The sequence below is a fragment of the Salvelinus sp. IW2-2015 genome, linkage group LG13 (genome assembly GCF_002910315.2).
Source record: "Salvelinus sp. IW2-2015 linkage group LG13, ASM291031v2, whole genome shotgun sequence".
Lineage (NCBI taxonomy): Eukaryota > Metazoa > Chordata > Actinopteri > Salmoniformes > Salmonidae > Salvelinus > Salvelinus sp. IW2-2015.
Window position 1 is genome coordinate 32,670,476 of NC_036853.1, and position 17,016 is coordinate 32,687,491.

Here is a 17,016-nt window from a genome sequence, read left to right on the forward strand (position 1 = left end):
GAGGCTACGCTAATGCAAAGGAGATTGGAATGACAAGTGGACTACACGTCTCGAATGTTCAGAAAGTTAAGCTTACGTTGCAGAAAATCTTATTGACTAAAATGATATAGTACTGCTGGCTGGTGAAATAGGCTAGCTAGCAGTGGCTGCGTTGTTGACTTTGTTTGAAAGTGTAGCTGGCTAGGTAACCTCTAACTGGCTAGGTAACCTCGACAATTACTCTAGACTACACAATTATCTTGGATACAAAGACGGCTATGTAGCCAGCTAAGATCAAACAAATCAAACTGTTGTACTGTAATGAAATGAAATGTAATACTACCTGTAGTACTACCTGTGGAGCAAAGCGGAATGCAACTACTCGCTCCAAACCAAACCGGGAGTGCGTATCGTAGAGGGAGAGGCAATAGAAGTGTTGTTTCTTGTATTATTGTCTTTTGTGTCTTTAGAGGACTGCTTCACCTTAATGTCCCCTTTCCCTTTTCTTCTGTCCTTATTTTGTCCCACTTTGTCCCTTCTGTGTCCCTTCTTCTCTTCTGCCAACTAGACACTCCTTGTTAGCTAGCTAGCTTCTTTCMGGAATGTCCCTAGCAACTGCCTAGCAACAGGTAAACAACTTAGCTAGCTAAGAAAACGGTATAATTTTATGAAAAATTTTTACTTTTTCAAAAGCCTTTCTTCTTTGTTTGCTGCTTGTTTGGTCTCCTATTCAGTTTGCAGTTTTCTTTTGATTTTTTTCGATGTACTTTACTCTAAAAAAACATTTAAATTTCAATATTTGTAGGAGCTCATCTTTTCAGCTGCTGCTGCTTAATTAGAGCCCTTGGTTCTCTATGGTGTTTAGGTCAGAGCGTGACTAGGGGGGTGTTCTAGTCAATGTATTTCTATGTTGGTGAGTTGTATGGTTCCCAATTAGAGGCAGCTGGTAATCGTTGCCTCTAATTGGGGATCATATTTAGGTAGCCTTTTTCCCACCTGTGTTTTGTGGGATATTGTTTTGTTTAGTGCATTGTGTGCTATGAACAGCACGTTCATTTTGGTCTTTGTTGTTTTGTTAAGTTTCACTTTGAAATAAAATATGTGGAACTATACGCACGCTGCGCTTTGGTCCTGTCCTTTTGAAGAACGTGACAGCATATCCCACCACACAAGGACCAAGCAGCGTGTTCATGAGGTAAAGGAGTTTTGGACATGGGAGGAGATCATGGGAGGACACGAGACCCTTCCTTGGCGGGAGTCGCAGAGGACGCAGGACGGACAGCGACGACGCCGGGGACCGCGGCCACAAAAATCTTGGGGTGGGGGGCACGAGGGGTGGTCGACTGAGCAGCGGGGAGTGCCAGAGCCCGCCTGGGAGTCGATGATACAGTGTGAGGAAGGATACCGGAGAGAGGGGTTAGCTAGGAGTATGCGGCAACGCAGGCGTTTGGAGGAGCGTGTCATCAGTCCGGTGAAACCTGTGCCGGCTCCATGCACCGGGCCTCCAGTGCACCTCCCCAGTCCGGTACGTCCTGTGCCAGATCCCCACACTCATCCTAAAGAGCCAGAGACCGTCAGGGAGGCAATGGAGAAGTTGGGAGATAGAGATGTTGGTCAGGTGTGTTCTGCACAACATTTGACCTGGTGCATCATGGGCCAGCTCCCCGCATCCTCCCGGAAGTGCGTGTCACCAGTCCGGTGACACCTGTGCCGGATCCACACACCAGGCCTCCAGTGCGCCTCCCCAGTCCGGTACGTCCTGTGCCAGCTCCACACACCAGGCCTCCAGTGCGCCTCCCCAGTCCGGTACGTCCTGTGCCAGCTCCACGCACCAGGCCTCCAGTGCGCCTCCCCAGTCCGGTACGTCCTGTGCCTGCTCCCCGCACTCGCCCTGAAGTGCGTGTCTCCAGTCCGGTGCCACCTGTGCCAGCTCCACACACCAGGCCTCCAGTGCGCCTCCCCAGCCTGGTACGTCCTGTGCCGGCTCCACTCACTCGCCCTGAAGTGCGTGTCTCCAGTCCGGTGCCACCTGTGCCAGCTCCACACACCAGGCCTCCAGTGCGCCTCTACAGCCCGGAACCTCCAGCAATGGTTCGCGGTCCGGAGCTTCCAGCGACGGTTCGCGGTCCGGAGCTTTCCGCGACGGTCAGCGGTCCGGAGAGTCCAGGCACGGCGTCCAGTCCCGCTCCATGGTCGGAGCGCTCTGCGCCGGTGTCCAGGCACGGCGGCCAACCCAGGGGGGGCCCAAGACCAAGTTTGGGAAACCCTGCTCTAGAAGACGACAATGATGGTAATGATTTAAAAAAATCTAAATGTCTCTTTCTGTCTCCAGGACCTTCTGGCAGTGGGGTATGGACAGTTTGATTTCAAAGACCAGAAATCAGGCCTGGTCTACTGCTGGTCTCTGAAGAAACCCACGGGATGTCACTGACACCTCTCACATTCCTGTTTTTTTTGCATCTCAGTTAATATCATTAGCTTCCACAATAGTGCTGTGCCTGTAACCTGGTCCCAGATCTGTGTGTGCTGTATAGCCAACCCCTATGGTCTTTACAATGACAAACATTTGGCAAGACCTCACAAACCGATCTGAAACCAGACTACTGTACCTGTGCCAGGTTAGAGAATAGTTTTCTAGTGACTAAGCTAATAAGTCTTGTGTCTTGGATCTACAGTGGCCTGAGAGGATCTTTACCTGTGAGAGTGGAGTGACTGCTTTGGACTTCTCTGCTAGCAACGCCAGTCAGCTAGCTGTGGGGATGCATAACGGCAGAATAGCCACCTACAACGTCGAGACAAGAGAGAAGACAGCAGGTCTGTGTGTCCTCAGAGAAAGCGAGACAAAATCTACATGTCTTATTTCTCATATACAGCAGGTGGCACTCAAAGACAGACAGACTAAATGATTTACAAAGCATAGCCCACGTCCACCAACATTTCTGCTTCATCCATAGGCTATACCTTTATGATTACTCAGTGGAGTTTATCTTTGAAACACAATTAATTATTACAGTATCTCCTGTACATTTGTTCCCCGTCGTTTCTCATCATCCATCTGTATGTCTGTTGTTGTTATGGCTGGTTACCTAAGCTGGGATGACAGTTACTGTATCTATTTTTAATCATCCCCATTTCCAGTAGACACTGAAATATATACTGATCTCATCTTACACAGACGTAACAAAGCTGGTAGAACTGGCATCTGTGAGAGTGCTACAGGAAACTTGCATAGTGACTGCGCCTAGAAAAACGCCAACCCTGCACGGGAGGTTCACTACATTTGTAAAGAACCTCAAAATATTCATTTAAAATCATTTTTCTATTTTTCAATTGAACCTTTATTTAACTAGGCTGGTTCTTAGTTGACGTGCACTTATTTGTGTGTGTGTGTGTGTGTTTATCCCTGTGTAGTGACTGTGCCCACAAACACTCTAGCCCAGTTTGGCAGGTGAGGTGGATAGACCATGAGAGGGGTCCGTCAGTGGAGGATAAGGGAGAGAATGTGTCTGCAGATGGCAGGATCAGCAAATGGTTCCTGTGGAAATGCCTTGACTGTGTAGGTACAGATTTACTTTTAATATCTGAAAGTTGTGGGAAACCTTTATCTTAGTGTTTTCAAAAAAGTGTGCCCCCTCCAATTATCCACTCACTGGAGACTATTCGTCCTATTTTTGTAGACCCTTTTGCAGACAACTCTTGAAGACATTTCCCTGCATAACCTTCCAGTAATAAGCATACCCGTAATGTCTTTTAACCTGTGCCTCCCCAGACCTGATGAAGCTGAAGAGGACAAGGAATGAGAAAGCCAATAAGCAAGCTAGAGAGGAAGAGCGAGGCATGATATCACGATAGTTACACATGTATTGCTTTAGTTACTTAGCTGGGCCTTCAAATTCCTTTTGGAACATAGGCCATCGACAAACAGTGTCCATCCCATTCTGTCATTAATTCGAGATGTATTACATACAGTTGAAGTCGCAAGTTTACATACACCTTAGCCGAATACATTTAAACTCAGTTTTTCACAATTCCTGACATTTAATCCTAGTAAAGATTCCCTGTTTTAGGTCAGTTATGCTCACCACTTTATATTAAGAATGTGAAATGTCAAAATAATAGTAGAGAGAATGATTTATTTCAGCTTTTATTTCTTTCATCACATTCCCAGTGGGTCAGAAGTTTACATACACTCAATTAGTATTTGGTAGCATTGCCTTTAAATTGTTTAACTTGGGTCAAACGTTTCAGGTAGCCTTCCACAAGCTTCCCACAATAAGTTGGGTGAATTTTGTCCCATTCCTCCTGACAGAGCTGGTGTAACTGAGTCAGGTTTGTAGGCCTCCTTGCTCGCACACGCTTTTTCAGTTCTGCCCACAMATTTTCTATAGGATTGAGGTCAGGGCTTTGTGATGGCCACTCCAATACCTTGACTTTGTTGTCCTTAAGCCATTTTGCCACAACTTTGGAAGTATGCTTGGGGTCATTGTCCATTTGGAAGACCCATTTGCGACCAAGCTTTAACTTCCTGACTAATGTCTTGAGATGTTGCTTCAATATATCCACATAATTTTCTTTCCTCATGATGCCATCAATTTTGTGAAGTGCACCAGTCCATCCTGCAGCAAAGCACTCCCACAATATGATGCTGCCACTCCTGTGCTTCACGGTTGGGATGATGTTTTTCGGCTTGCAAGCCTCCCCCTTTTTCCTCCAAACATAATGATGGTCATTATGGCCAAACAGTTATATTTTTGTTTCATCAGACCAGAGGACATTTCTCCAAAAAGTACGATATTTGTTCCCATGTGCAGTTGCAAACCGTAGTCTGGCTTTTTTATGGCGGTATTGGAGCAGTGGCTTCTTCCTCGCTGAGCGGCCTTTCAGGCTATGTCGATATAGGACTTGTTTTACTGTGGATATAGATACTTTTGTACCTGTTTCCTCCAGCATATTCATAAGGTCCTGTTCTGAGATTGATTTGCACTTTACGCACCAAAGTACGTTCATGTCTAGGAGACAGAATGAGTATCCTTCCTGAGCGGTACGAAGGCTGCGTGGTCCCATGGTGTTTATACTTGCGTATTATTGTTTATCAAGATGAACGTGGTACCTTCAGGCATTTGGAAATTGCTCCTAAGGATGAATCAGACTTGTGGAGGTCTACAATTTGTTTTTCTGAGGTCTTGGCTGATTTCTTTTGATTTTCCCATGAAGTCAAGCAAAGAGGCACTGAGTTTGAAGGTAAGCCTTGAAATACATCCACAGGTACACCTCCAATTGACTCAAATGATGTCAATTAGCCTATCAGAAGCTTCTAAAGCCATGACATAATGTTCTGGAATTTTCCAAGCTGTTTAAAGGCAGTAAACTTCTGACCCACTGGAATTGTGAATGATAAGAGAAATAATCTGTCTGTAAACAATTGTTGGAAAAATTACTTGTGTCATGCACAAAATAGATGTCCTATCCGACTTGCAAAAATTATAGTTTGTTAACAAGAAATGTGTGGAGTGGTTGAAAAACGCGTTTTAATGACTCCAACCTAAGTGGATGTAAACTTCCAACTTTAACTTCTGTGTTAATACTATTTGTTAATACTTTATTTATTGGTTCTGTGTCTTTAGGACTCCAACATCTACCTGGCTGGTACAGTGGAGGGCCACACACAAGTGTTCCTGTTCTTACAACGAGCCGTTCCTTGAGCCCTAGAGAGCACACAAGGTTAGGATCAGTTCAACCTAGGGCTGTTGCAGTGACCATATTACCGCCACACCGGCGGTAATATGAAGGCAGTCAAATTCCACATGACCGTTTAGTCACGGTAATTAGGCTTCAAGCTCTGATGCTGCTGCTGGTCATTAGTAGCCTATTAAACTTGCTAACTGCCTGGTACTCAGCACTCTATTGTCCCTCTAATCACTCTGACATCAATGCAAATCTAATCAAATCTTATCAAACACTTCATGAGAGCCTATGAGCTCATGTTGCGCAACATTTCTATAGGCTATGCAATTGCTGAAGAAAACAGTGATGGACACTAATAAAAAGACGCAGGTCCCATGAGCTTTCTATAGGCTAGGCCTACTGTCACGCCCTGGCCTTAGTTATCTTTGTTGTCCTTATTATTTTAGTTAGGTCAGGGTGTGACATGGGGAATTTATGTGTTTTGGATTGTCTAGGGGTTTTGTATGTTTAATGGGTCAGTGTCCTGTCTAGGTGTTTGTATGTCTATGGCTGCCTAGATTGGTTCTCAATTAGAGGCAGCTGTGGTTCATTGTCTCTGATTGAGAGCCATATTTAAGGCAGCCATAGGCATTTGGGTTTTGTGGGTAATTGTCTATGTCTATGTTGCATGTTTTGCACTTAGTCGTTTATAGCTTCACGTTCGTCTATTTGTTGTTTTGTTTCGTTTGTTCTTCTTCTAAATAAAGAGAAGATGTATTTTTCACACGCTGCGCCTTGGTCCTCTCTCTCACCGCAAGACGATCGTGACACCTACTATATTTATTTGTTAACTTTCCTAATATTAAGCACATTGCTTATATTTTCAGCAGGAATTTAGCCTACCTGGCTGGCATGAAAATAAACCACGGGGAAAAGCGTTCTCCATTCGCTATTGAAGTGCATAGATTACATGTCTTTTTTCCCGCTGTCCCTGTTCCCATACAGGTGCATCATAATGGTCCATTCTAAATCCTAACAAATGTCACACATATATTATTTTGTATATGTAAATAAAATATTAAATCAAGAAAAGTCTGATGGGTGACAATAGTAGCCTATCACTTGTGACCTAAATATTATCACTTGTGAATGATGCCCAGCATAAGAAACAATGCCTTTTTGCGACTTGACCGAATCATAGTCACACCTCATGTAGCCAAGCCCTGTCACGATCGTCTACTGAAGAGAGTGAGGACCAAGGCGCAGCGCGTGAAAAGAACATCTTCTTTTATTCAGAAGAGAGAAAACATGAAACGAACACTATACATAACCTAAACAAACGACCGTGAAGCTATAAACGTTGTGCACACACACACAGGCTACAAACGTTCAAACATAGACAATTACCCACAAACACCTAAAGCCTATGGCTACCTTAAATATGGCTCCCAATCAGAGACAACAATAACCAGCTGTCTCTGATTGAGAACCAAATCAGGCAACCATAGACTTTCCTAAACACCTACACTCAACCATAGACAATCCTAGACACATACACTCAACACAAACCCATACACTAAAACCAACACCCCCTTTACCATAATAAACACCCAAAACACAAACATACCCCATGTCACACCCTGACCTAACTAAAATAATAAAGAAAACAAAGAATACTAAGGCCAGGGCGTGACAAGCCCATAGGTCTATATGTTCTAATAAGGTTTGTATCACAACTAAAGTGGTCAAATAACTATTTAAAATTAAGCACATTAATCCACTTTACAATACAAGGGGTGTAGAGCCTAACTGGCATATACTGTATAAGCAGCACGTGAGTTTCACTTTTGGGGAAGATATTTTTCACCATAAAAATGTAACATTATGTACAAAATAAGTTACAAATAACGCAAAAAAACCCGACACAACAGCACAATTGGTAAGGAGACTGTAAAACGGCAGCCATTCTCTCCGGCGCCATCCTATCCTACTACAAGTAGTAGGTTTTATTGTCAAGTTTGCTGTCATAAACTTAATTAGAAACCAATTTAGAAACCAATTTACAATCATAGATAATAGTACAATTGTACACTAGCACAAAACTTGTAAACAAATTTAATTGGACTTTGGTGACTACGTAAGTACTTTTTAAACATCTGGATTTAGGCTGGATGTGTCAATGTGTAGTCCATACATGTATCATCTATGAGGATAATGATTGTTTTAGCTCAGTCAGCCATGACTTCCTTAGTTTAAAAGGGACTACCTTCTGAAAGCTGTGCAATTTTTAATACATTTTGACATTGTGGGCCAGCCCCCAGCAATTCGCGTTTCATCCAATGAGCTTCAGCCCCACGCCATTTGAGTAACAGTTAGCAAGATGCACACACAGCAGAGAGATAGAGAGAGCAATGACTTCCTGCATATATCTGAACAGATATGACAGTGCGCATTTTCCAGGGACACATTTAGGCTCCTGGGTGGTACTTCAGAACTACTGGCGAAAAAGTATGCAAATTGAAATGAGAATCTCTTTAATATAATACAGTTTAAAATAAGCAATATATACAAAACAATATCACAAAGACAAGGTTTGGAAAATACAGGATTACTTGGTTAGACATTTACCTAACATTTTGTAATTTAGCAGACGCTCTTATCCAGAGCGATTTACAGGAGATTTGCTCAAGGGCACATACACAGATTTTCACCTTGTCGGTGCAGGGATTCCAACCTGTGACCTTTGTTACCTGCCCAATGCTCTAACTGCTAGGCTACCTGCATTTCTTAAACCCCTGTGGTAAATGGTGTGTGCTTTGATCAGTTTAGTGATGTATGGGATTGGAGAGTTCTGATAGCGGCCTGTCCGTGTTATGGGAGTGTTCAGTTTGTGGCTGTTGCGTGTTACCAGTCCAGAGACCTATTGTCTGCTTGGAGAAAGACAGTTTACAAACTGGGGAGCTAGGCAGGGATTTAAAAATGTGAGGCAGGTCTGCTCCTCCATCTTTTCTAAAAGGATATGATTGGGTTTCGAGGGCTTCACGATAGCTGGTGTGTGGATTATTATTCCACTCCAGTTGACCAGTCACGGTTTGAGTGAGGCCAGGGTACCAGGCAGGGAGTAGGTATATTTAATACAACACAAATCTGACTGGGAGATCGTTTGGTGTTGTGTCTCAGCCATGCGACACATGATTGTAATTGAGATATTGACTGCAAGCGACGTGTTCAAAAAACATATCAAATGTTTTGTACCTCAAAAACACTTAGTACTTTACACTGACTGAATGGTGGCTTCATTTATCATTTTTCTTGTGTAGGGAGCGACGCATTCATCGAGCCAGAAGAGGAGGGGGGAGAAACCATCACCCTAACTCAAGAAGGACGAGGAGGGGATTTAGCCGTTCTACTTAGCTGAATTGCTCATGAACTTAGGTGTGGTTCTCTGTAAGAGGGCGTCAAGTGGCTGTCTTTCCACAGCGGCTATGACTGGATATTTGATCAATTCTATCCAACTGACCTGCCCACGGAAGAAGTGGACTTGTTTGACATCTTACGCCTGTTCTTCCCCATCATACACAATGTACATTACCCCATGAAGAGCTGAAAAAAACCTCAAGGGTGGCCTGCAGGAAGTGGAAGAACAGCTGGAGCTGGGGAAGACCGGACAACAGCCCCAAGCTTGCTCAGACATGGTTTTCTTCAAGATGAGAGTGAGATGTTCTTATTATTTAGTATTATTTTTATTTAATACTTATTAAGTATTATTTTTGCAACAGGAAATGGCATGAGTGATTTCTGCATAATTTAAATTCATAATTACCCATAGATAACGGGGAAATGTAATTTGTTTGTTATTATGCATTTAACCTATAGAATTAAGTGTTCGATGTGTATTCTGCAAATGCAAGGCAAATATTTGATTAAATCAGGTAAACACAAATATGGAAATAAGTGGTTATAAAGGTATACATTATAGTTCAGTTTATTATAAAGACCATTAGCTGTTGCTCATACAGCAAAACAATATGAGGAAGGTGTCCTTAATGTTTTGTACACAGTGTATATTATGTATTCGTGTGGTATAAGGGCTGGTGGCTAGGACAATGTTAATACCTGTCTCTTATACACATCTAGATGTGTATAAGAGACAGGGATACAGTGTATATTATGTATTCGTGTGGTATAAGGGCTGGTGGCTAGGACAATGTGCAGACAATAGGTAATTATCAGGAAACAGTACACCCCCCCCCCCCCCCCCCCCTCCCACCACCACCACCTGGCGTCCTATCTGGGTGCATACCTGGTTGAGCGGGGTCCCGGCGCTAGAACTCAGATAAGGCCTGGGTCCAGGATGTCCCTAGCGGAGACCCAGCACCTCTACTCCGGGCCATAACCCTCTGTCAACCAGGTACTGGTATCCCCTGCCCCTAGGTTGAAACTTCAGGTGGTGTCTCACCATGTACGCCGGTCAGCCATAGATGAGACGAGGGAGAGGAGTGGGCCTGGAAACAAGGTGCAGTCAGACATGGTTTTAACTCTAGACACAGAAAAGGTAGGAAAAATACAGAGGGTATGGGGCAACAGAGGACGAACAGCAGGGGGGCTAATGATCTTGGAGCGGCGGAGGGTCTCAGCTTCTGGGGAAGCGCCTCAGGCTTGACCTTCTTGGATACCGGTCGGTGCTGCAGAAGCGAAGTGGCTCGGGCCTTACTGAACCCCTCCCGGAGGTCCTGGTACTCTGCGGAGAGGGTCCGGGGCAATTTCCAAGCCCCAAGGAAGATGTCCCGGGGTAGGCAGAGCTGACTTCAGGCAATGAGTGTGGCAGGACGGGGTCCAGCCCACGATGGCACCAGTAGCCCAGTCAACGGAGGGATAGTGTCGCTGGAGCCAAGAGAACCCCAATACCACAGGAACCTGCGGAGACTCAACCAGCAGGAATTGGATCGTCTCCATGTGGTTCCGACACTCGTAGGTTGACGAGGGTGGTCTGGTGGGTGACCTGGCCTATAGAGCACCCGTCCAGCGCTCTAACACCCATGGGAAGGGAGAGGGGTTGAGTGGGGATGCCCAGCTCGCACGCCAGGGTAATGTCCATGAGACTCACATCGGCCCCTGAGTCGATGAGTACCTGGAGAAACTTGGACTGGTCGCCCCACAGCAGGGTGGCATGGAGAGGGGGGGGGCGAGTAAGTGGAGAAGAACAATTAGCTTTAAGACCCACTAGAGTACTCATTCCAACGAATGAGCTGGGTCTCTTGAAGGGACAGGTAGACACATAATGACCGACAGTACCGCAATACAGACAACTCTGGGTGTTAAGTCTGCGTATGCGTTCGGCTAGAGGCAGCCTAGCCCTGCCGAGCTGCATCGACTCGGGAAGAGGAAACTCGGCAGTCTTCGGAGGCTCTTGGAGGAACTCGGGTAAGCTCAAATCCTCTCGGGGACTTCCGGAGTTCATCAGATGCAAGATGGGATCCTTGAGTGAGCGATTGGGACCGCAATCAGACCTCTTCTTCCTCCTACATTCCCGTAACCATCCATCGATCCGAGTGAGTCGAGATCCGTTGGTAGTTCCCGGGCTGCGAGATCGTCCTTTACCCCCGCCGATAATCCATGCAGGAACGTGTCGAACAGCGCTTCTGGATTCTAGGTGCCCTCCGCTGCCAGCGTGCGGAACGCCACCGCATAGTCTGCCACACGGAGGGTGTCCTGCCGAAGCTGTAGTAACTTCCGGACAGCCTCTCTCCAGGACACCGGAGCCCTTCCCTCCACCACGAATACCTCCAGACTGCTCCCACACCGCCGTGGCCCAGGTGAGTGCCCTCCCGGACATCAGCATAATAATGTACTCTATCTTTGAGCGGTCCGAGAGCTGCAGCTCAAAAACGAGGGAGCACTGGGAGAGAAAGGCCCGGTAGGTTCTGGAATCTCCATCGTAGCGCTTCGGGGGAGGTAGGTGGGGTTCCGGGGAAACCGGGGTAACGGCACTGCTACCACCCGGGTTACCGAGGGGCTGGGAGGTTACCGTCGTGGTAGGCAACGCACGGAATTGCTCCCGCAATGTGTCCAATGCTAGGTCGTGACGTTCAGCCACGTCCTGGAACCCTTCCATCAGACCACAAAGCATCTCCTCGTGTCTACCAATGAGGGCTCCTTGGGAGGAGATGGCATTGCAGAGCTGGTCCAAGTCTGCTGGGTTAGTCATGGCCAGTTCGTAAAATTAGCTATCAAGGTAAGACCCAAGTGCAGACTGTGTGAAGTAACAATGTTTATTGTAACCACAGGGGCAGGCAAACGACAGGTCAAGGCAGGGAGGGATTGATAATCCAGAGCAGAGCCCAAGGTACAGGCCTGCAGGCATGGTCAGAGACAGGCAGTGGTCAGGCGGGCGGGTACAGGGTCAGGCAAAGGTCAAAAACCAGGAGGACAAGGAAAAAGAGAGACTAGGGGAAACAGGAGCTGAGACAAACCACTGGTAGGCTTGAAAAAACAAGACGAACTGGAAACAGACAGACAGAAAACACAGGTATAAGTACCCAGGGGATAATGGGGAAGATGGGCGACACCTGGAGGGGGGTGGAGACAAGCACAAGGACAGGTGAAACAGATCAGGGCGTGACAGCTAATGTTCCTTAGAGCATTTTTTCCCCTATTTGGACAAGTATTCACATATTATTCATTCTGGCAACACATGTTTAGCTCTGAACACATTTTTTATTTTACACACTAAGTGAAATAGTTATCAGCAAGTATGAAATAGTCCCTAGTCTTATATCTATTTTAATAAAAAATAAATGAAAGCTATTTGTACAACAACTAACAAGTTACTTGTTTCCTTCAATATTGAATCAAAAACAGCTATGATAATCAAATCTCAAACCACTTTTGAAATAGACACATGCATTTCCGGAAGAAAGTGAGTTTTAACACCATATCCCATAATCAACCACAGGTGCCTCAGGCTATAACTGTTTCCTTGTAAGAAGTGTATTTATCCCCAGTGTATACCTCCCAGTGTGTGCAAACATTTGTAGATACAAGCAAATAAATCCCTCTAATGTATGGTTTTGGAACAACATTTCCAGATATTGGAAGACACAAAGCAACTACTGTAGACTATTTGGCTGGATGCATAGGCAACAGAAACAGTGGAAATCATCTCAGTGTCCCCTCCTCTCCCCCTTCCCATATCCCTGGGGAAGGGAGCTGGCTGGATGTAGTGGCGCCCCCTGGTAGCCTTGGCCACGTCCGGGTGTTGGGCCCCGTCCTCGGGGGTCGGCCCACCAAGTCTGTGGAGCGATACTCTAGACAGAGTCTTTGGGTTAGAGTGTTAACATCACCTGTAAATGTACACTGGACAGGTGTAATGAACACGTGTAAAAATGACCATGACAAGCGTTCTAATCACCTGTAAATGCACACTGGACAGGTGTAATGAACATAACAAGCGTTCTAATCACCTGTAAATGCACACTGGACAGGTGTAATGAACATAACAAGCATTCTAATCACCTGTAAATGCACACTGGACAGGTGTAATGAACATAACAAGCGTTCTAATCACCTGTAAATGCACACTGGAGAGGTGTAAAGAACACATGTAAAAATGACTTTTGACACTTAAATTTAAAAAAATATATATATATTTTTTTATTTTACCGTTATTTTACCAGGTAAGTTGACTGAGAACACGTTCTCATTTGCAGCAACGACCTGGGGAATAGTTACAGGGGAGAGGAGGGGGATGAATGAGCCAATTGTAAACTGGGGATTATTAGGTGACCGTGATGGTTGAGGGCCAGATTGGGAATTTAAAATGATCATAACATGTGTTCAAATCACCTGTAAACACACTGGACAGGTGAAAAAAATCATGTGTACAAAAAATAACATTTGACACTTGAAAAAAAGCAAGTGAAAAATGATAATTACAAGTGTTAAGACGTGTTCCAGTTAAGACGACTTGAACCTTTTTGCTTTCCATACCCGATGTGTCTGTCTTAACTTGTAGCCTGTGAGAAAGACCCGATCACGTGAAGGAGAGCCGTGTGAGTGAGAGATGCTTTGTATTGTGCAGCACACTCAGGGAGAAGGGCACAACGTAGCACTCTGGGCCGCAAAAGGCATGGATTTTTGGGGGGTGCATTACGGCCACAAAGGGGATGCCGCCGTGAATTTCGAGGCATTATCAAGTGCTTGTCAAATACGGCTAGCGCAAAAAACTAAGCAGAGCAACTTTTTTCAAATCATCATTAGTCTCATCATGCAGCCTTACATTGTATTACAAATCAAAATATATAGCCCAACGTTTGTAGAACAACTAAAGTTACATTAATAACTCTAAAATATAGGAGTACCTATTTCTTTGTTAACTGCTCAACACAGAATATCTGCATGTGCAAATATTAATATTTTATTCAGCTTTGTTCAATTTTATTCTTCATACTATAAAATAATGCCACGGAATTATAAGCAAATCTTGTCTACTAAATGAACTAGTGTAGCCCACATCCATTCTGCATAGCCACATCAGGACCCAACATAAGGACAACTCAGAGTATGCTATTCTGTTCTTCTGAAATAGACTACATTTTCTTTAAATCATACTTCTTTCGACCTGTCTAAAATAAATAATGGATTTATTGTGTAGGCTATATTACACAGATTTATTATACATTTTAAAATGGCGTGTAGGCTATGTGTGGAAGCCAGGAGATGCTAAATGTGTTGATGTTAATTAATGGTCAATTACCGTGAGACTGACATTTATTTGCTTGACAATCACCGGCTGATGAAATTTCGAGACCTCAACAGCCCTAGTTCAAACCGTAACCTCAACCACAACCCACACCCTAACTTCATGTCCCCATCCCGGTTCAACCCTAACCCTAGCCTCAACCCTTACCCTAGCCCTAACTTCATGTCCACATCCCGGTTCAACCCTAACCCTAGCCTCAACCCTTACCCTAGCCCTAACTTCATGTCCACATCCCAGTTCAACCCAAAATACAGCCTCAACCACAACTCTAACCCGAACCCTAGCTTCATGTCCTCATCCCAGTTTAACCCTAGACCCAACCACAACCCAAACCCTTTGTGTCCACATCCCGGTTCAACCCTAGCCTCAACCACAACTCTAACCTTCTCCTTGCTCCCAGGGCCCTCTGTCCCGCATCACATGGGTCTCTGCTCTGCTCAGACATCTTCCTGAGCTGCTCCTCTGATTAGACAATCCAGCTGTGGCGGCAGGATCTGTTCCCTCCTGTGCTGGGCTTCACGCGCACCCAGAGGACAGTCTATGACATCATGTGTTCCCCCAAGTGGGCCACCGTGCTTGGGGCCGTCCTGGGAGCCAGCAGGTGAGTTGTCTCTCTTTCTTTATCTCTCTCCTTTTCTGTTACTTTCAATCTCTTAATAAATTGTGAGGGAACACTTGATTTCACTCTGTCTCTTTCTCTCCCTCTATAGTTCCTTATCTTAAAACGATATTCCAAAGACATTGATCAACACGTTACTTTGAGCATCATGGCCTACTGTATGAATAACCATCGCCACCATGCCCTTGTCTCTCTCCCCAGCCTGGACCCCACCATTTTGAGCCCTGCCAGTCCTGGGGTGAAGCTGACCTCCCTGCTGTTTGCTACTGAGACAGACTGCAACCTGGTGGGGGACAGTGACGGACAGGTCCGTGTCTACCAGCTCAAGAACCTCACCGTGGGAGAGGGAACTCAGGTGAGCAGGAGATTAGAGTGTGGCTGCATTTTACAGCACACTCTTCAGGAGAATCTTCATTGAAAGTGCTTTTTAGTCCAAGACTAGGCTAAATGATGTGTCATGGAAACCGGCCCTTCAGGTTTGAGTATAAGCCAACTGCATTGTATCAACTACAGGAAAGAGTAGAAAGATGGGTCTTGTTGCATAAACCTTGCAATTACAGTGTTTTATTGCTCTGTTCTTACAGAGGGACTCATCTCTGTGCAGTATGTCCTATTCTGCATGACCTATGTGAGTCACCATCTCAACCATTGAGAGCTTTAACTTTTAAACATGCTTCAAACTGTTTTCTGTGTGATGAATCAGTCTGATTACAGACCGCCTAAAGGGGCAATAAGCAGTTGGTACATCCATTTTTGGACTTATAAATGAATTATATGTACCCATTGATTCTCAAAGATTATTGCTTATAAATGCCTCATGAGCTTAGTTCAACTGCCGTACCATATCAGAACCCAATTTAAACTTGTTTTACTCCAATGTTTGTAAACAAAGTAAATGTAAACAAACATTGTATAGCATAATAAACATGGTTAAAATTATAATCCAGTCCTTGCATCCATAGCTGTCTTTGAATTTGACAGTGGTTGCGTTTCTCTAGCCCCATCCCCCTGCTTTATACATTTACATTACATTTAAGTCATTTAGCAGACGCTCTTATCCAGAGCGACTTACAAATTGGAAAGTTCATACATATTCATCCTGGTCCCCCCGTGGGAATTGAACCCACAACCCTGGCGTTGCAAGCGCCATGCTCTACCAACTGAGCCACAGGTTGTTGGGAACACAGCCTGTGCCCGTTCTGCCACTCTTCTCACTGCCCCGGATACATCTTCACCTTTGGCATGAAGGTCGTTTGTGCCAGTGTGGATGATGTTGTCGAGGGTGTCAATCCTGGTCTGACTGAGTAGCTGCATTGCACTGTCAGTTGTAGGACACCAGAACTTATACACCTGGTGTCTAGGGAATAATCTTTCCTGGACTAAGAACTTCCCATTTTAATCAATAAGGATTGCAGTTGTGGGTGACTGTCTGGCTGGAGCAGACTGGGAGGCTGGTATTCTGACCTGGGCTGGAGCACACTGTGTTGGAGCAGACTGAGGCTGGTTGGCTGACCTGGGCTGGAGCACACTGTGTTGGAGCAGACTGGGAGACTGGTATTCTGACCTGGGCTGGAGCAGACTGGGTGGCTGGTGCAGTGTCATCAGGCTGTGTGGTGGAGGTCAGGCTGGTCTCGGGTTCTGCTTGTTGTGCCAAGCTGGTGGACATGTTCTCCAGATGCAGAGGACATAATGACTCGCTGCTGGTTGAGGAGGTCAATGTATCTCTCTTTGTTCTAGCTCCTTTCTTGTTGTGCTCAGATGGTCTCTGAGGTCATCATTTGTCTGACTCAGTTTGTCCATTCTGCTTTCTAGTTTAGCAATAGATGCTCTGCTCTCCTCGAACTGTTTCATCTCTTTAAGTTTCTGGACAGTGTCCTCTTGAAGCTTGTTCTGAGTTCTATGACCTCTGCTTCGACTAGAGAGAGGGTGTTGTGGAAAAGTTGCATAGCAGGTGTTCTTGGTGTTGTAGGCATGTCCTTGGCTCTGTCTGCTG

General features: G+C 45.3%; 1 pseudogene; it reads left to right on the forward strand.

Annotated features, from left to right (window-relative positions):
• The window catches only part of LOC139028475 (dynein axonemal intermediate chain 4-like), a 19,654-nt pseudogene extending 4,008 nt beyond the window's left edge, over positions 1-15,646 (forward strand).
• Positions 15,647-17,016: the final 1,370 nt, after the last annotated feature.